This window comes from Panthera onca, chromosome F2 (assembly GCF_046562875.1).
Source record: "Panthera onca isolate mPanOnc1 chromosome F2, mPanOnc1 haplotype 2, whole genome shotgun sequence".
NCBI lineage: Eukaryota > Metazoa > Chordata > Mammalia > Carnivora > Felidae > Panthera > Panthera onca.
In genome coordinates this window covers 56,411,216-56,433,054 of record NC_138356.1, presented here as the reverse complement: position 1 = coordinate 56,433,054, position 21,839 = coordinate 56,411,216, and the positions used below count along the sequence as shown (strand labels likewise).

General features: G+C 34.3%; 1 non-coding gene across 1 annotated transcript; it reads left to right on the top strand.

The window, feature by feature from the left end:
- Nucleotides 1–85, top strand: TRNAR-UCU (transfer RNA arginine (anticodon UCU)). The gene is given in 2 exon segments: nt 1–37; nt 51–85. It is a non-coding gene; the product is annotated as a tRNA-Arg (tRNA).
- Nucleotides 86–21,839: the final 21,754 nt, after the last annotated feature.

Here is a 21,839-nt window from a genome sequence, read left to right as displayed (position 1 = left end):
GCCTGGGTGGCTCAGTGGGTTGAGCGTCTGACTTCTGCTCGGGTCGTGATCTCATAGGTCGTGGGTTCGAGCCCCGCATCGGGCTCTGTGTTGACGGCTCGGAGCCTGGAGTCTGCTTCACATTCTGTGTCCCTCTCTCTCTTTCTCTCTGATCCTCCATTGCTCATGCTCTCTCTCTCTCTCTCTCTCTCTCTCTCAAGAATAAAACATTAAAAAGTTTAAAAAAAAGAAATGAAAAGCAGGTATGAAACATTTAATACACATTCAGATGTTAATTTTCATAAAATACAAAATATGGATAATAGAAAATACTACTTCTATGGTCATCTATAATAGAAATGGATTCACACCTTTAATGCAGAAAACTATACTAGAAGAGTAATGTGGAAGGAAATAGAGTTGTACATATTTGCTGGAAAATATAAGAATGTAATAAAAGAATTGTACGTGAAAGCATTTGGGTATTGAAAAAGAATAAGGTAAAATTATTTAAATTACAGGACTCTACTAAATTCTACCTGAGAGGTTGGCTAAGTATATTTGCAAGTCTAATTGCAGATTATAGAAATCAAAAATTAAAACAAAGTACAATATTGGGAAATTATAACATTTTAACATATTTACTATGCTATATATTTAAATGTATTATCTGATAATTACTTAAATGGTTTTAAAATAACTTTCTCCATTATGTATAGATGGCTACAAATAATATGTTTTGCATAACACTGTGCCATATGCTACATTTGCCTTACAACAGTTATATGCAAAGTATTAAGGTCAAAATCATCCCAATTTTATACAAAGGAACTGAAATTAAGAAAAGCAAAATGATTAGAATAAAGCCAAAACGAAGAGCTTCTGATTTGAACGGATGTATTTTTCCATAAGATCCAGTAATTTTCCAACATATTATAAAGTTATAGTTTGAGAATATTTTTGTACATATATTTCTAAATTTCTAGACTGTTTAATGATACAAAATCATAATATCATTAGGATGAATCACCATGTTATCTTGTCGTGTATAACAGTTAAGAGGATGGAAAATAGAGCATAGTTACATTCTGATTGGAGAAATAAAATGAATCTTTGTTATAATATTTGACTTATGAATAGGCAGAATATGCATTTTGAGTTTTTTAGTTTAATAAGAAATCACTGAAATAAATAAATAACTCTTTAACATCTGTTTAACAAGATCAGAAAATCCTTCCATAACTGAAAATTTCAAGTACTACTGGAGAAACAGGATACAGACATGAAAAATTATACTCTAAGAGGATGATTTTCTTCAGTCATCTCAACAGTATATTATAGAGATATAATACATAATGTTGCTTTCTATGACACCAGATGCTCAGCGTATCATGACGTTAAGAGAAAGTAGAGATCCTAGTCTTTATAAGTTAACCACCACAATGTATGTCCTACATTTATTTTGACATTGGTATGTTGGTGGTGGTGTTGAGAGAGATATTGAAGTGAGGGTGAAATAATTAAATGCACCATAATTCTAAGGGATCAATTTTATAGATTTAAGTTTACATTGTCAATGTAGGCATGTTGCTTTCACTATAGCCGAAAAAATGGTGCAACTACACTGTATAACACAATACACAGTTTGGAAGTTTAAACATTTTCCCTAACACATAAAAGCAGATAGTTTTGTATTTCTCTTAATGCTTGTAGGAATGGGAGATTTGGGATAAAGCAAACATTATTCATGTGGTCTGAGTTTAAAGATATAATGTGCTAGGTTGCTCTTTTTGTTGTGAAAAAAGAAAGACAAGGAGAGGATTTCGGGGGAAGATGGTGGTATAGGAGGACCCTAAACTCACCTCTTTCCACATACACACAGCTAGGTAAAAGCCACATCAGTGTCAATAACCTAGAAAATTACCTGAAGACTGGCAGAACAAACTCTCCACAGCTAAATGTAGACAAGAGGCCACATTGAAGAGGGCAGGAAGGGTGGAGACACAGGAGCTACGGGACTGGTGGGACCATTCACAGAGGGAATTACATCATGGGAATGAGGAGAGCAAAGAAACAGACTCTTGGCTTTGAAAATGAGAGGGACTAAATTCCCCAAGTTCTTATAAAACAACTGGGTTTAATACCTGTAATATTAAAAATCATCAGGCTCCTGAGAGAGCCAGGAGGGTAAGAGGGAACTGAGTCCCCACCCTTAAAGAGCACAGCAAACAGTCCCTTGGAGACACAGCATAGAAGCAGCAGTTTGAAAAACACCTGGGATATACAGGAAGGACATTTATATACTGATCTTAAGAACACACACTGGAGGGGCAGGGATCACTGGGGGACCTGGTGGGTACCATTTCCGTCTCTCCTGCTCCTGCCAGCATAAACATAGGAACACATACAGGAACCAGCCCTCCACCAACTCTCACTACCTAACTTGCTAACAGCATGCCCCACCAATGTGTTCTCCTGGGGACATGTCCCCCCCAAGTCCTCAGACCCAGGACCCCTCACACAGCAGACTCAGCAAATCTTGCTAACACTGTGCAACTGGAATCTGGAGAAAGAAACAGAAATCCAGGGAGGCCAACACTAAGACACACAGTAATTAAAATAGCAAAAAAGTAGTGATGGAGAGGGAACTGCAAAAATAGGAAAAGAAAACAGTTACATACAAGGAAAATTCCATAAGGTTATGAGCAAAATTTTCAGCAGTAACTTTGCAGACAAGAAGGGTGTGGCATGATATATTGTTGTAGATATTGTATACAAACCTAGTGGTAACCACAAATCAAAACCCAGTAACAGATATGCAAAAAATAAAGAGAAAGGAATCCAAGTTTATCACTAAAAAAATCCAACAAACCATGAGAGAAAAGAAAGGAACAGAGAACTACAGAAACAACCACAAAACAAGTAACAAAATTGCAATGAACACATACCTATTAATAATTACTTTGAATGTTCATGGACTAAACACTCCAGTAAAAAGTCACAGGTTATGGAACAGATGAAAAAACACCACTCATCTATATGCTGCCTAGAAGAGACTCATTTCAGATGTAAAGACATTGCAGATTTAAAGTGAAGGGATGGAAAAGCACTTATCATGCAAATGGAAGTGAAAAGAAAGCTGGGGTAGCAATAATTATACCAGACAAAATAGACTTACAACAGAGAATGCAAAAGGAGACAAAGTAGGAAACTGCCTAGTCATTAAGGGAAAAATCCAACCAGAAGATATAACAAATATTCATGCATCCAACATAGAAGCACTCAACATGGGAGTACCCAAATACATCAAGCAGCAACAAACATAAAGGAAGTACTTGATGGTTATATAATAAAAACAGGGGACTTTAACACCCCACTAACATTAATGAATAGATCATCCAAGCAGAAATCAATGTGGAAATAGTGGCTTTGAATAATACAATGCACCAGATGTATCTAATAGATAAGCCCAGAGCATTCCATCCTAAAACAGCAGAATACATATTTATCTCAAGTGTACATGGAATATTCTTCAGAATAGATCATATGAGGTCACAAAATAAAACTCAACACATTCCAAAAAATTGAAATCATACCATCCATCTTTTCTGACCATAATGTAATGAAACAAGATCTACCACAAGAAAAAAATCTCAAAAGAACACACACGTAAATGTAGGTTAAATAAAATCCTACTAAACAACGAATGTGTCAACCAAGATATCAAAGAAGAAATTAAGAAATATATGGAGACAAATGAAAATGAAAAAAAAAGATTCAAAATTTTGAGACGTAGCACAAGCTGTTATAATAGGAAAGTTAATAGCAATACAGGCCTATCTCAAGAAGCAAGAGAAATCTCAAATGAATAACCTAACCTTATACCTAAAGGGGCTAGAAAAAGAGGGACAAACAAAACCCAAAAACAGTTGGAGGAAGGAAATTAAAAAGAGTACATCTGAATGAGCACTGAGTAATGCATAGAATTGTTGAATCAATCACTATATTGTACACGTGAAACTAATAGAACATTGCATGTTAACTACACTGGAATTAAAATAAAGAAAGAAAAACAAGGATGTGAATGTGAGTAATGATATACATTTGTGTACAGTATATGTATACTCGATTGCTATTAATATGCTGGCCTCAAGAAGTATGTAGCCCAGTGTAGTACTGTGGCAATATACTGTCCCAATAAAGATTGGATTTTGTGGTAGGACTTCTCTGCAAGGCAGGCAGAAGGATGAAACTAACTGGTGAAAGAAAAGATATACCATTATTTGAATGAACATGTTAGATCTTAAGTTTTGCTTGACTTTTTTTTTTTTTTTAACGTTTTTAATTTATTTTTTTTGGGACAGAGAGAGACAGAGCATGAACGGGGGAGGGGCAGAGAGAGAGGGAGACACAGAATCGGAAACAGGCTCCAGGCTCCGAGCCATCAGCCCAGAGCCTGACGCGGGGCTCGAACTCACGGACCGCGAGATCGTGACCTGGCTGAAGTCGGACGCTTAACCGACTGCGCCACCCAGGCGTCCCTTTGCTTGACTTTTAAATACAATTCCTATAATTAAGACATCTGATAATGCTGTTCACCAGGTATGTTCTTAAACACTCTTAGACATACAAACATACCAAATAAACAAGAATATTTCCCATATAATTTTAATTGATGTCCATTTGTACATTTCCTATTATAACCAGAGGCCAAAGTCATCCCTAGTTATTTTTGCATCCAACATTAATGTTTTTCCCACTGTTTCTGGGTTCTATACTGTTTTCCAAGTTACCTTTGAATTTCTTTAATTTTCCAGAATTTTAAGATTATATTGAAACCTCTACGTGAGTAATTTATGTACATAGCAAACAATGTCAAATCCTTTGAATAAATAATGCTAGAGAAGTTAAACCATTTATCAGCTAAGAAAACTAATGTGATAAATACAAAAAAACCATAGTTCATCATTTGTAAGTCTATTCCATGAACCTGAAACAAAGAGAATGCAGCTGAGAAATTTAAAAATTAAAGGATGGCTATTTCTATGAAAGATTATCTGCTTAAATGGATTGAACACTCAAATCACAGAGTTAGTGCTACATCCTGATTCATAACTGATGTTTTTCGTGGCATCTATTCTACTTACTTGAGTAAAGGAAGAATAACCTGTGAAAGCAACAAAAGAAAAAGAAAGAAATTCAATCAGATTACATTAGTAATTTCTCATCAGATTGCCACTTTTCTTAGTAATTTTGTTAGTGTTGGAGGCTACTGTTATTAGTCTATTATTGTTTGCCTGTTATTATGATGGATATGTTTAATCATATTAGAAGAATTTACATCACATTAAGAATGACAAATATTAATGGTATAATAAGTAGACTTTAAATATTAAAGCATTTCCATAATGATTAATAAAGTTATTTTCAAATTCATTCTTCTGAGTTATGGTCAGATATTGTAAACTTTTTTTTCTAATTATAAACAGTCAACTACTCGTAAGGTAATTTTGAAATTGTACTTATGTTTTATTTCTTAGTAGCGTCTTAATAAATGTTACATGTATTTATTTATGATCATGGAAGTTATCTTCTTATGAACAGTCAAGTACTTTTATTTCTCTCTAGGTATCATTAAATACTATTGGATCAATAATTTGTCCTAAATCCAGGAACCAAGACCATGTAAAATACAGAAGAGAAAATGTTCTATCTCACCTGCTTAGTAATGTCTGTAAAACATGTATGTTGAAATACCGTATATTATACAGATATGTTGAGGTAGTGTTGAGATGTCTCATATGGAGATATGTTGAGGTATATGTTTTCAGTGTTAAAGCACTCTTTATGATAAAAGATTTCAATGACAAAAAGAAAAAAAAATTAAAAATCAGCATTATAGATTTCTTGAGTCAACAAACAAGGACTTCCTGACCTAACCAAATTTTGAAAGCAAGTATTAGAAGCTTTAAGTATTAAATATTTATCTTGCATGTTTTTTATCTTCCTACATTTATGTACAATATGCTACAAGAAATTAATTTCTTTTTTTTATGTTTATTTTTGACAAAGAGAGAGAGAGGGAGGGAGAGACAGAATCTGAAGCAGGCTCAAAGCTCTGAGCTGTCAGCACAGAGCCGGTGAAGTGCCGGTGAAGAGCCGGTGAAGGGCTCAAAGTCACCAACAGAACCAGGAGGTCATGACCTGAGCCTAATCTGACGCTCAACTGACTGAGCCACCCAGGGGCCCCCAAATTAGTTTATTTCTATATTCAGTATTTATCTCTTTGGTTGTCCTATGCAATAGATCATAGTTGTGGCATATTTAACATTAAAGATTTTAACAAATCTAGTATTCCACTAAAGTTTCATGGCATACGATAAGTTTTACATTTCCTGTGCAGAGAATCCAGTTCACTTGCTCAGAAACTGGCAAAACAGTTTGTCATGTAGTGATTGAGTCTACCAAACTACTCAACATATGCACTGCAAGGAGGCTTTGCTAGTCTGCTATATTTCCAGCAACTTCAAGAAGTCATAAAGAAAATAAAATTACCCTGAAAAGAAATCAACCTCTTGTTTGGCTGATGAGACTGGTAATAAAATGAAGAGACAGGCCCACTGTAAATAAGTCTTAGCCTTTAAACTAAGGGTGGGATTAATAAAACAGTGTCTGTCCAATTTAATAATTGCATCAATATGTGTTGTGAATAAAAAAGTGTATGCCTTTACAGAATTTTTAAAAAGGAATTATGGAACTTTTACACTCAGTATTCCTGCCAATGCCTACCTTTCTCATTCAGTAAGAATAGCATTTGAAGAAGAATTGATTTAATAAGAGTTAAGCACATGTGTAGAGAAAGAAAATTCTCAGGAGATTCATTGTTCTTGAGGGAATCTTTCTATGAACTAACAGATTATAGAGAAACTAATATGGTCAATAGTCTAAACTTCAAAAAGAACCAATATTGGCTTCTACATTTTAAAAGAGTAATTTTTATAACTGACTATTAAAGGGAGAGGAAGCTGTCTAAAATACTACAAAATAGTGTTCTCACATTGAAGAACCATGTAAAAAGAATAGATGTTAGTCTACTTTTAGGAGAAAATGCCTATATAAACCTCTCAACTTTGGGAGAAAAAAATGTGCCAAGTTTAAGAAAAAGGATGGCTATCTGTGTCAATGTGAGGTCAGATGTCAGAACTTATGATTATGTTATACTTGCCCTATCATTATGAATAATATATGTGAGCTCCAAAAGTAAGAACTCCTTTTCATATAGGTCCAGGCCAACTAAAAAAATATCTACTTCTGATGCACGTTTGAGATTGATTTTATAAGTATTGGAAATAGAGAAATATGTTGCTTCATAGACATTTAGGTAATGTTCTATTCATCACAGATAATTTATTGTGCCATTAACAAAAGTGACCATTGTAATAATGATTGTCAAGTAAATGTTACTTATGTCTACTAATTCCATGGAGTTCAACTCCACTGACACAAAATTTTAATTCAAACATAAAATTGGCAAAAATTTCATGAAATGGCTAAAAGCAACAGTAAAGAGATTAACTGGTGAGTATACAAATAAAAAGAGAGAGAGAGAGAAAGTATTTTTAAAAAATTTCCATGGTGACCTTACTGAAATTTAGGGTGGCTGAATTTATATAAATGTACTGAAAGCAAGAATAAAAATAGTATTAACTGACATTTGTTGGGTTTGTACTATGTGCTAGACATTAGGCATTTAACATGAAGTATCTCAGTGAGTCTCACACCTATGCTTAAAATTAGTCTTGAATTGTCAAAACTTTTCAAAAATTTTGTTGGGTAGAACTTGGTATTTTTTTTTAATGTTTATTTATTTTTGAGAGACAGAGACAGAGAGAGAGAGAGAGAGAGAGAGAGAGAGAGAGAGAGAGGATGCAAGCAGGGGAGGGGCAGAGAGAGAGGGAGACACAGAATCTGAAGCAGGCTACAGGCTCTGAGCTGTCAGCACAGAGCCTGACTTGGGGCTTGAACCCACAAACTGTGAGATCATGACCTGAGCTGAAGTCAGACACTTAACCGACTGAGCCACCCAGGTGCCCCAAACTTGGTATATTTTTATTGGTATATATTTTAGGTTTTTATTCAAGTTTTTATATTTATGCTGTTTAGTTTGAAATAAATGAACAAATACTTGTAAGCAGTACACATGTATATAAGATATTCAATTTAAAATATTTAAAAATTTTAAAACAAATCTCTTGAGTTATATGTAAAAATATATATGTACATATATGTATATATATATATGTGCTACAAAACTATGTCCTTAAAATTCTTCTGCTGTTTTAGCTTTTTTTTTTCTTTTCTTCCTAAGAATCTCAAATCTCAACAGATCCTGAGCATATTATCTCATTAATCTGTGAACCTTTTTGGTGACCTTGGTGACAAATGTTTCAGTCTCCATTTCACAGATGATGAAACTTGGAAAGAGAAAGGTTAATTTGTTTGTGTAAGTTGACACATCATGTCAATTGCTATGTTCTTAGAAGAATATAGGGTTCTTGCCTTGTTGGCTACTATTTTATCTACTATATCATTTTGGCAACAATGAGAGACAAAATAACTCAGAATAAAATAAAATACTGTATTAGCAGCCGTCCCCAATCACATTTTAGGCCTGTGGCTACATCTCCCCAACATAATCTACTACTGATTGTAATATTCTTTTATCCCACTGATCTTTAAAAACATGTCTATCTGTCTATCCACACATAGCCTTTAATTATTGTCTTAGTTGATATAATCACTTTCTTGAAAGAAAAGAGTCTAAAGGAAGAGGTCAGGGACAAAAATAATGATCTTTCTTTAAAAAAAGAGTAACAAATTGAACAGGTTTATTTCTATTCTGTTTAGAAATAATATCGAGTGGCCTGGAGTGGATAAAATAAAGTATATTAGGTATATCTGCTTTTCTGCCACTTCACTGACCATACAGAGATTGATAAAAACAACAACATTATTTTATATACTTAAACTACTTGGTAGTGAAATTTTAAAAAAATAAAACTTCCAGATTAAAAAAAAAAAATCTACATCTCTGACAAAACAGGGTAAAAAAAATTCAATGTTGTCAAATATGATCAGTATCAACATATTAAAATATGCTTTTCTATCTGGAATATCAAAGACCAAGTTTATAAAACTTGTTATATACTAAATTTTCAATTCCTAATTTGACCAAATCTTAAACAAAACTACCAATAATTTCATTTCTAAAGTAATCAATTTTTTTTCTTATTGGCAAAAAATATTGATTTTATATTAAATGAAATCATGTTGCATAAACTTTCTCTAGGACCCTAACTGGGAATCAGCTACATTCCAGTTAAGAAATTCACATGTAACTTATTTGTTTAAGTCTTATTTTCCACATCTTCTTTTTGCAATGGAACTGGAAGTAGAATGTATATCTGCTATCAGATGTTATCCCACTATCTTCAGCATGGCTTAGTGTTGGAGTGGAAGAGAGTGAGGCCATAAGGCTCAAGTTGTATATTCATTTATGAGTCTAAGGCCAGGGGAAGATAGGAAAGATAGAAGTTTGCTAATGCATAGGGATCACTGTCAAAGGCAATGCCCCCAATTTTCCACTACCAACCAAGGCCTTCTAGATGTTTTGAACATTTTCACTTGTGCTTTAGCATCACCATAGAAAAGATATGCCTGGTCAGGGGGAGGGATGAATCGGCAGAGCACAGAGGATTTTGAGAAGACTGAAAATACTCTGTATGGTACCATGATGACAGAGAGATGCTATTATATTTTGTCCAAGTCCATAGAACAGAATGTATCATACCAAAAGTGAAATGCGACGCAAACTATGCTCGTTCAGTGATTACGGTGTGTCCACATAGCTTTGTCAGTTGTATCAGATGTGCCATTCTGGTGGTGTGGATAATGGTAAAGCCTAAGCACGTGTGGTGGCAGGGGAGATATGGGAAATTTCTGTACCTTCCTCTCAATTTTGTTTTGAACCTAAAACTGCTATAAAAATATTTCATTAAAAAATTATGAAATACAAAAGAACAAAGGAAAGAAAGGAAGGATGTCCCTGAAATGTCCACTGGTCTCAGAAGGAGGATGAGAAGTAGAGAAGAGCACTTAGTGACTCTCATATACATAAGCAAGATGAGCTAAAATCACCTAAGCCCAGCCTGTATCAGCTGTCAACTGGCCAACTCAAAAGTACATAAGCGATAATGATAAGTTTGGAATATTATTTACAAAAATTAATTATCCCATCCCCTATTATAGAAGTCTTTTTTTATGTGTTTGCAACTCCTTTCATTAAGTAAAGCTGTCTATCTCCCCACTCCTTACACCCTCACTTTGGCAATAGTATGTGGGAGTATTAACTTGTGCCTGTTGTTAGGTAGCCTAAGCTACTTCTGTTCATTCGCTTGGAATCGTGCCACATTATGTGACAAGCAAAAGGTACCCTGCTGGAGAACAAGAAACCATGCGGTTGTGAATATAGTTAATGTATTCATTCCAGCTGAGGCCCTAGGGGTATAAGAAACCCCAACCAAGATCATTACTTCCACTATTTGGTATGCAATTAACTTTAGTCTCATGGGAAGTCCAGATGAGGCCAGAAGTACCACTAGTACTCACTGTTTAGTGAGAACAGCCTAAATCACTGACCCACATATTTATAACCTATGGTTATACGTCACTACATTGTGGGATGGTTGGTTATGCTGCAATTGCTACATCATATCATAAATAATCATTGTTTCAAGTGCTTGAGCTTTAGATTAGTTTGTTTTGCTTCAAAGATAACTATTATGACATGCTTGTTAACGAATTTTCATGCCATTTAAAAATTTTTTTTAATGTTTTATTTTATTTTTGAGACAGAGAGAGACAGAGCATGAATGGGGGAGGGTCAGAGAGAGAGGGAGACACAGAATCTGAAGCAGGCTCCAGGATCTGAGCTGTCAGCACAGAGCCGGACGCGGGGCTCGAACTCACAGACGGTGAGATCATGACCTGAGCCGAAGTTGGAAGCTCAACCGACTGAGCCACCCAGGTGCCCCTCATGCCATTTTAGAATAGAGAAAATTCTATACATCTATAACAATGTACTGGTTATATGGGAAAAGAAAATCACACTTACATATTCCAAAGGGAGAAAACACCTCACCAATTTCTAAAATGGGACCCCAATTTGACAATAAATTTCATATATTAAAAAAAAAATAAAAAAAAATAAAAAGGAAAATAAACAAAGACAAAAAATAAAAAATAAAAAATACATAAAATGGGACCCAGAAGAAAATTTCAAGATATTATAGCATTATCAGTAGGACATAGGAAAACACATAGGAACCAAGTTTAAAACAATTTTTAAAAATAAGGAGATATTAAACAGGGAATGATAAATAATGAGACTAAAGAAGGGGATGGATAATCTTAGTCAAGATAAACAATGCTGCCACGAAACATTTAAATCTTAGTGTTCACTAACAGGAGAGTTTCATTTATTTCTCTCAGTATACATCTACTGCACGTTAGTTTGAGAGGAGGCAACTGTTATATTTATCTCTAGGTATCTAACATATAGAACAAAAATAATAATGGTGACTGGGTCAGGGGATTGAGGAAAATCATGCACTCTCCATTTCCATTATCTTTGATTTTGTTATAGGGTAATAATGGTCTCATCAAAATAACTGTGAAGTGATTTCCCCCTCATCTATCTTTGGAAGCAGTGTGAAGGATTATTACTATTCTTTAAACATTGAGTAGAATTAAACAGTTAAGAAATCTGCATGATTTGCCACTTCTTATGCCTTATAATTTCTTATTGAAAACTAGATACTTTCAATGATATATGTGGCTACTTTGAAATCAGATTCATCTCTCTATCCAGTGTTTATTGTTGTTGCTATTTGTTCAGTGACTTTCTGATCTAATTCTTTAAAGACCATATTCTTTGTCATGTGTGGCCAATGCACAGTTTCTGCTTGGTAAGCTTAGTGGCTAGCTAATGATTGGATAAAATATTTACTTATTCAACTTGGACCATTAAGCTTCCCAGTTGTTTCTGAGGGCCTCTGTATATGTCTTGGAAAACACATTGAACAGTCACTTGAAAACTCTGCCTTAGCTTTCAGTCTCTGCTTGCACGGAGACTCAAGGTCAGTAAAAGTAAGATATTAGGCCCTTCTCAAGTCCTTCCTGAACATGTATACAGCCCACGGCATGCACACAACCCTATACATGTGTGTGGCTTCCTGAATCCCAGGAATATGTCAGAGCTTTAAAAAGCTCTATGGACATTACATTTTTCATCTTTTCTTTTTAAGCTTTTCATTTAGTCTTTTCATTGCCCCAACTGTTAGACACAGCTCAGGCAGCCACAAAGATCAATACATTCTTGTTATTGATTTCAATAAATATCTCTAAAGAAAAGACATTTTGCATTTGGGTGAGTTAGGTCAATACAGATGGGCTTGCAAGTGTGGTCTTCCAGGGACACATCAGACAGGTCAAATCATGTCTGTTTTCCAGGAATGGGCCTTTGAAGCAGTTTTATCCTACTCTGCCCCACTCTGCTGGCTGTCCGGCTCGTGTTTTTTAGTGTGATTGTTAGTTTTCAGGAGTACGATAAACTGGAGTAGGGAGGATGGGGCTGGTACAAGTTAAAGCACCACAAAGCTCATCCTTCTGACCAATATCCAAAAATCTCTAGATCGTTGCAAGCTTTTTCTTAGTTTTCAGAGTTGATCAAAAGTTGATTTTGACTCTTTGAGGAATTTTCCTTGTTTTATAGAGGTCTTTAATCTGTTATTTCCACTAATATTCATGGTGTCTAAAATTATCCATTCACATTCATTGGATAAAATAAGTCTAAGGGCACATTAGACTTCAAACACTGCATATATATAACTCTACCATGAGCCTAGAAGGAGAGAAAAAATGGGAATACTTTTACACAGTTTTAATAATTATTACAGTCCTTCTGATCATCAAATACTTGGTATTCTTTACACACACACAAAATACACTTACTCCTCATACAAGGAAATAATCCAAAGTACCACAAATCTTGGCATCAGATTCCAAGCGCAGAATGTCTGAGTGGTGTACAGTTTTCTTTACATCCATATATGGACATTTCTAATGTAATAACTTTGAAATAAAAGAGCAAATTATGTACCCTTTGTGCCAACATTCACTGGTGGAAGATCACCTTTACCCCTTTACCCCTATTTAGATGCCATACCACCATTATTGTCCATTGTAATTGTGGGATCTTGCTGGGTATTTTTTGTGTCTTCTGCCAGGAGTTAAGAAGCATTCTTTGGCTATACCCATTTTTTCCCTAGGGTTTGCCAGGATATTCTTTATTTGTTCTTAGCTCTCACTTATCTCTACTCTCATTATTTTCTTAGCCCTGAAAAATTGAACTCTGTCCTCCTGAGAACTATTAGACAGATAATACAATAAAAAATAAATACTTGAAGGCAAAGAGCTAACAAAGCAGTGAAAAATTATGGACCCCAAAAGAAGGAACACAAGAGAAACCTCTAAGTATTAAACTGTGGGGCCACTTTTGTCCCAAAAGAAGGAAGAGTGGATAAAAAAGGATAAATAAAACTTCTAAGAGGACAAAATCAGAATCAAGTTCACTATTTTAAAAAATCTCTCCTTGATACAACTTAGCCAGGTTCCTCTGAGCCCTCTTGACTGGCTTTAATCTTGGTAAATAACAAAAGAAGATAATAGAAAATTCAGCAAAATTATGAACAAGCAATGCAGGGAAGATAAACAAATTGATATAAATATATTTTGTAAAAAGCTAAAAAAATAATGAAAAAAATAGGAATTAAAAGCAAAATGTGGTAACAATTTGTGTACATATGATTATCAATCATTTAAAATCTGACAATATGAAATACTGGTTGATGTGTAGTGCAAGGGAGTTATCTGTGGATTTCTGGTAGAAGAGGTTGGTACAAAATACCTCTGGAGACTGTTTTGTCAATATCAAGCAAATTTGAATGAATACACAATATATTTCTCATCAATTTTGTTGCTAAACATAAACACCTGATAATCTTTCATACACATGTACATAGGAGACATGCATGTCAATCCTTGTAGAAAATGGATCAATCATTTTCTACAATCAATAGAAATCTTAAGGCCCATCAATAGGATAATGGATAAATACAATTTAATACTATCATAAGTGAATGCTAATCATTAATGAATATGAAGTAAATTCACAAATATAATACAGGAAAAATAGAATAATTATTTCAATATAATGCTTATACAAAGTTATTTTTTATTTTATCAATGGTAGAAGCAATTTTTAATGAGTGGTTACCCTGTACCTAGAATTATGCATTTTACACAGTGCCTTAAAATAGTCCATAAAGCTAGGTACATTTGTTTTCGTAAGAAATTTGAGGGTAAGAGAACAAAGGCAATAATTTCTCTGACATTGGCCATAGAGACATTTTTCTAGATACATCTTCTAAGGCAAGAGAAACAGAAGCAAAAATAAATTATTGGGACTATGTCAAAATAAAAAGCTTTTGCACAACAAAGGAGACCATCAACAAAACAAAACAAAACAAAACAAATCTACTGAATGGGAGAAGATATTTGCAAATAATATATTCGATAAGAGGTTAAGATCCAAAATATGTAAGAACTTACACACCTCAACACCAAAAAAGAAACAATCCAATTTAAAAATGGGACAATCTGAATAGACATTTCTCCAAAGATGACATACAAATGGCCAACAGACAAATGGAGAGATGCTCAGCATCACTAATCATCAGGAAGATGCAAATCAAAACCACAATGAGATATCACCTTACGCCTGTCAGAATGGTCAAAATAAAAAAGACAAGAAAAAACAAGTGTTGGTGAGGATGTGAAGAAAAAGGAGACCTTGTGCAATGTTGGTGGGGATGTACATTGCTACACCTACTGTGTAAAATAGTATGAGGGTTCTTCAAACAATTAAAAACAGAATTACCATATGATCTAATAATTCCACTACCAAGTATTTACCCAAAGAAAATGAAAATACCAATTTGAAAAGATATATGTCTCTATGTTTATTGCAGCATTATTTACAATAGCCAAGATATTGAAGCAACCTGTATCCACTAATTGACGAATGGATAAGGAAGATGTGAAACACACACACTGGAATATTATGCAGCCATGAGAAATGATGAAATCTTCCCATTTGCACAAACATGAAAGGAGAGTATTATGCTAAGTGAAATAAGTCAGCCTGAGAAAAACAAATACCATAGGATTTCACTGAAATATGGAATCTAAAAAATAAAATGAATAACAAACAAAAAACAGAACCAGACCTATGAATACAGAGAACAAGGTGACAACTGCCAGAGGGAAGGGGGAGTGGAAGGGTAGGCTAAACAGATGAAGGGGAGTGGGAGATACAGACATCCAGGTATGGAATGAATCAGTAATGGGAATAAGAGCCACAGCGTAAGTAATATAGTTGATGATACTGTAACAGTGCTGTATGGTGACAGATGGTAGCTCCAGTGGTGGGGAGCACTGAATAACATACACAGTGAAACTTGTTTCATACACAGTCTAATCACTATGTTGTATACTTGAAACCATCATAACATTTTGTGTCAGTTATGCTCAAATTAAAAAGTTTAAATAAAAAGAAATTTGAGGGTAAGAAAGCTTAAAAACAAAGATAATCAAGTGTAAACAGTTTTTCTAAATTACATCACTATCAAATAACAGATTTACAGTCAAATATGAGGTCTATTCCCTGAACCTATGCTCTCAATCACTTTTGTGTGGTGTTTGCAAGTAAATTATCATGCTTTATTTTCTTATTTATTTGCATCATATATAAATTATTTACATGTTCAGCGTGATAACCTTTCATTAGTTATATGTGTTGAGAGTATCTTTACACTATTTGTGATATGTTTGTGTGTGCAGTTTGTGCTAAAATTATGTATGTATGGGTACATATGAAATATGTACTTATATATTGGTATATATATATATTATATTGATATAGTTATAGATGAGAAGAAGGGGGAGGAGGAAGAGAACTAAAGTGATGTTGACTGCACCCTGGGACCTGAATTTTACTGGTGTTTGTTTTGTTTTTGTTTTTTTAACCCATCAATCACTAACATGTAGATATGTACCTATTTATTACCACCCAAAGGAAATACGGAAATGCCAGGGTTGAAGGTCAGGTAAAATATGGTAAGTAAATTAATTGAACTCTCACTGAAGTCCAATATTTACTGAAGTTAGGGTGGTAAGAGAGTTGATTACGGTCAGAGAGTGGGACATTTGAAACTAAGATTGTGGAGGCACTGAACTTTACGGTATTGATAAATTTGAGTATCTGGCAATAAGTATCCCCATGTAAGGTTGAAGATGAAATCCTGGAATAAGACGAGGTGATGGAAATGAGAAGTTGGGTTCTAGACAGGTCATTTTCATGGTTATTGAATCACAAAATACAATGACAGGAGTAATGTGGACAAAAGTAACAATAATCCAGAAGCTAAAATCTCCAAGTTCAAAGAATGGGAGCATGTCATAGAGAGGTACATGACTGTAAAATGTATATTGGATGATATAATCTTATTATATGGGATCAAAAGCTGGGAGGAGAAATGAAACATAGAATAAAAACAGCAATAAATAGAGTTTATTTTGAGCTTCTGGTTAAATGCTGGTGGTATGCATATTATAACAGTAAAAAAAAAAATGGCCTTACTTAAAAGTCTACAAGGAGCACTTAGTGTAGAGCCAGGTTTAACTTACATTAAAAAGAGAATTCAGCAGTCACAGAATTTGAGAATATGAAGACTTGTTGAAGACTGAAACTTTTGTTCTGGAGGGTAAAGTGACAGAGTTTAAAGGGTGTCTGGAGAAAAGTAAATGTAAAAACAGTGCATAAGGATTACAGTTGGGTGAAAGAGGTGCCTTGGGAATTCTGAGAGTTTTCTTAATAATTTATGTGGAAGGAATGGAAGGCATAGATTAAAAGAGAAGTTCTCCAGGCAGATATGGTGGAGAGCTTATAATAATTGTTTTGGAAAAGGTGAGGAGTACCTTGCCAGGAGCATTCAGCATTGTGAGATTTCAATTTAATTGTTGCCAGTGGAAGGACAGGCTTCTTCATGAGAGTAGCTTGTCATTCTCTTTCTTCCATTTTAATATATTTTTGAAGATGTATATTGTCCCTCAGATGATGTTAGGTGATTTGTAGAGAGTGGTAAACAAACCATTTTTGGTCTTCTCCTTTATAAATGGTGAAAGAGAATGAGAAATGCATGGGGATTGAGAATAAGAAAATCTTTAAGAAAACTGTCACTGTTTGTTTCTGTTAACATTAGATTTTTTTCAATGTATTCAAAGCAATGGGGATAGCATCAGAATAAAAAATATTTTGGTCTTAAAGCTGGGTTCAAAAACAAACTTCATTTTTTAGGTGGTAAGTTTTAAGTTGGGAATTCCAAGACAAAAGTATCTTAAAGCTTAAACTGGCAGTGATGTGGAATGGATTGAAGGGGGAAGAGACCACTAGCAAGAGGGAGGCTGTGCATAGCCTGTGTTTGAAGTAAACTAAGTGGTTGCAGTGGGAATAAATTGAGAAAACATTAGAAAACCATTGTGAAGAAATGATAGGACATGGTGAGAAAATTTCACATGGACATAAAATTATGACAGCTGTGGAGCTGCAATGGTATACGATTTCCAAAGTCATTTGGAATATATTTGTTTAACAATAATGGAAAATTTGTGTCTGTGTTCCGAAGAGACTAAATTTTTTTTAATTGACTAAAGCTTTGCATTAGGTTTTAAAACTTGGGAAACATTTGTTTTATTAAAAATAAAATTTGCAATAAGATTTGGTAAGACGTGAGGTGTTTTTTGTGAAGTATGTTATTATTGCCACCATTTAGCAGCTTGTTAGTTAGATAGTAATTCTCAAAAAAAAAAAATCAGTTTTGGAGTGCATTACTCAGTCCTGAAGGATATTTTCCTGGGAAAAACATGGTATTATGCTGCACAAATAGAACTTTTTAATGAGCTCTTTTTTATTTCACTTTGGTTTTATAGTTATTGAAAGCATTGATTTTATGGGGTTTCAAAATTATTATTCCTGCTGCTACATTATAAATAGAAGGTACATTAGTCTGAGTCACAGACCTAACTTTGTTAAATTGGTTAATTGCAATATAGTATGCACAGCTTGAATGTGAAAAAAATTATAATTTGCATATATATGTTAAACAAAAAATAAACCCAACAATTCTTAGAAGCTGAAGGAAAATATTACAGGGCATATATACAAGAATTATTCTAACAGAAATTATTAATCCTACATACACAATATTTAAGCAATTTTCCCTGTGAATTATGGACATGGTGAATGCATTTCTTTTTTTTTTTTTTTTTTTTTTTTTTTTTTTTTTTTAAATTTTTTATTTATTTTTGGGACAGAGAGAGACAGAGCATGAACGGGGGAGGGGCAGAGAGAGAGGGAGACACAGAATCGGAAACAGGCTCCAGGCTCCGAGCCATCAGCCCAGAGCCTGACGCGGGGCTCGAACTCACGGACCGCGAGATCGTGACCTGGCTGAAGTCGGACGCTTAACCGACTGCGCCACCCAGGCGCCCCCGCATTTCTAAATTAATACTTGCTAACCAAAATCTGAAGATTTTAAGTCAAATTTGTGTGGGGGTGCTAATGAAACTTGTCTTTAATTAGAACTGTCTGAGCTAATCTTTGTATATGTTCTAGTACAGCAGAAAATATTTTGAAAGTAGGTGGTTTTATAAGTCAATTCAAAATCTGGTTCTACCACTTTCCAATTACTAGACCTCTTGCAATTATTTCTTTCTTCTAGTCTCCTCATTTGTAAACTAACGATAAGCCACATGTTCTACAAGTTTGCTTTCAAAATCAGTAGAAACATTCTATTTTATAACAGAGATCACAGCGCCTAGGATATGGTAAGCATATTAATGATACAATAGATCATATTTATTGAGCATCTACGTGTGACAACAAAAAGTGTTTTACATACATTTTTGTAAAAAAATTCTTCAAAACAACTCTATGTGGAAAGTATTATTTCAGTTTTCACTTTAGAAATGAGGAAAGTGAAACTTAAATTTTTGTATAACCAGTTTAAAGCTACACTAACTAAAAAAAAAGTGAAACTAGGATACAAAATCAAGTCTGAATCAATCTTAGATTTAATAAAATTGATAGGTTGTCATGCCAATAAAATATATTCTCTCCATCTTCCATCTCTCTAAATTTTATATTCTAATTTTGAATAAGATATATATTCTACTTACCATCCTTAGATGAAAATATGTTTTGAAAGTCACATAGAAGAGGCAGAGTTGGTATTTTCCCAAAGTAGTTTTAAATGCTAAATGCTAGCTTGACTCTCCTTGGAAACCTAGGTTTCATTTTGTTCATACTTTTAGGTAACTTGTTAATATTCTACAGTTCTTGGTATTTTAGTTCCTGCCTTCTGAAACTTTTTTCCCTTTTGAGTTCCATATTATATTTAATTAAAATTTATATTCCTTTTTATAAGATGCAAATGATGTCACACTCTAGTGTCCACCTCAAAAATTTGCCTCAAACACTGTAGCTACAATGGAGTCCTATCAAACTACTTGTATTTTCTTTAATATGCTTGTTGCTTTATGTTTCTATGTATTATTATCTTGTCACTTAACCAACTCATTAAACACTTCCTGACTTAACTAACGGAATAAAAATGAGAAAGTGTATAAAATTCTTGACACGATGCCTAGTACCTACTACCTGCTTTTATGTATTTTCGCTTGTACTATAAGGACATAATTTTGTTGGCATCTTTGCCTCCTTGCTTTCTCTGACTTGAAAATTTGTGCAGACTGGTCATTTTCACCACATCCATTGTTACCACATTAGTCCAAGCCAAGATAATTATCTTTCATCTGAATGAAAGGGGTTTCTTCCTAGCTAATCTGCCATACTCAACCTTTACAGTCTTTCAGGTTTTTTTTTTTTTTCAAATGACAGCAAGAGTGATCCTGTTAAAACTCACAGAAATGGAAATTGCCTCATCAAAATACTGATTAATGCTCCCTTGACTTCCCATCCCATGTACTGTAGTTTTCTTCCTCCTCCCTCCTCACTGCTCATCTCTGTTTCTCTCTCTCTCACTCTGTTCCTGTTAAAATAACTTTTGTGTTTCTAGTTATATTCTTTGCTTGTTTCTTTATTGTTTCTTTTTTTAACGTTTATTTATTTTTCAGACAGAGAGAGACAGAGCATGAACGGGGGAGGGTCAGAGAGAGGGAGACACAGAATCTGAAATAGGCTCCAGGCTCTGAGCTGTCAGCACAGAGCCCGACGCGGGGCTCGAACTCACAGACCGCAAGATCATGATCTGAGCCGAAGTCGGTCGCTTAACCGACTGAGCCACCCAGGCGCCCCTATTGTTTCTTTTTTTAATCAGTGTATAAGTAGGGTTTCATTCTTGTCTCTTTCATTATAGTGGCAACAGTTTTCCATAATGATTTCTGTTTACCTCTTTTATGTTTGATTAACAATGAATTTTTGATGTGCTGCTCTTTTTTTGGGGGGGGGGCAGTGAAAATGCAATTGACTATGTTATACTGTGACTTCTGTAATTCTCCAAATGTATAATTTCAAATTTGATCTTATAAAATAATTCTAATAAATTGATTTCATTAAAAACCATCAACTCTCCACCTAAGTCCTTACTGCTGACTCTTACAAAGTTGTATATCAATGTCATGAATTGACAAAGGAATGGATTAAATATGTCATGATTCTAAACCAGTTTCCATGTACAAAGCATATGATAATCATTTATATTTCTTTGTCTCTTCTTTTATTCTTTAATAAATCATGGTATTTGAATTTGAAAGTCACTGGAATTTGAAGAGCAAACTACCAATGAGGAAGAACATACATGGAAGTAGGTTCCACAGCTGTCTTGAAATTCTTCTGGAGTCATTGGCTATCTCCTAAATTGCATACGCTCAGTGAAACTATAAGAACCTCTCTCTCTGCACCCCCCCCCCCCAAAGAAAAAAACAAATTGGAACAAAAATAAGATCTACTATTTTTACATTTATTTATTTAACACCCTGGCTGATTCAAGAAATAATAGCACAAGAAAGATAAATATGTAAAATAAGACTGGAGAAGATAAAAAAATAGAAAATAAAATATTCAAGAAACATATATTCATTATGTGCAGGTAATAATTATTTAGCTAAAAAATAACAAAGTTTCACTAATTACTAGAAATAAGTTAGCAAGGTTGTTAAAAGCAAAGTCAATATACAAAGATCAATTGTATATTACGTATACTAGAAATAAACAAAAAATTAAAAACATTTCAGGGAAATGTAATTAGAATCCAATAGAAAACAAACACCTACCAGAAAGGCTAAAATTAAGAAGAATTTCAGGGTGCCTGTGTGGCTCAGTTGGTTAAGCATCTGACTTTGGCTCAGGTCATGATCTCATGGTTCATGAGTTCAAGCCCTGGATTGGGCTCTGTGCTGACAGCTTGGAGGAGTCTGAAGCCTGCTTTGGATTCTGTGTCTTCCTCTCTCTGCCCCTCCCCTACTCACACCCTAGAATGGTACAACTGTTCTGAAATACTGATTGGCCTTACTAAAGCTAAGTATATGTTTACACAATAAATCAGCAGTTCCCATTCTGAATCAGAAATGCTTACTTCTATTTACCAAAACAAAAACATTCA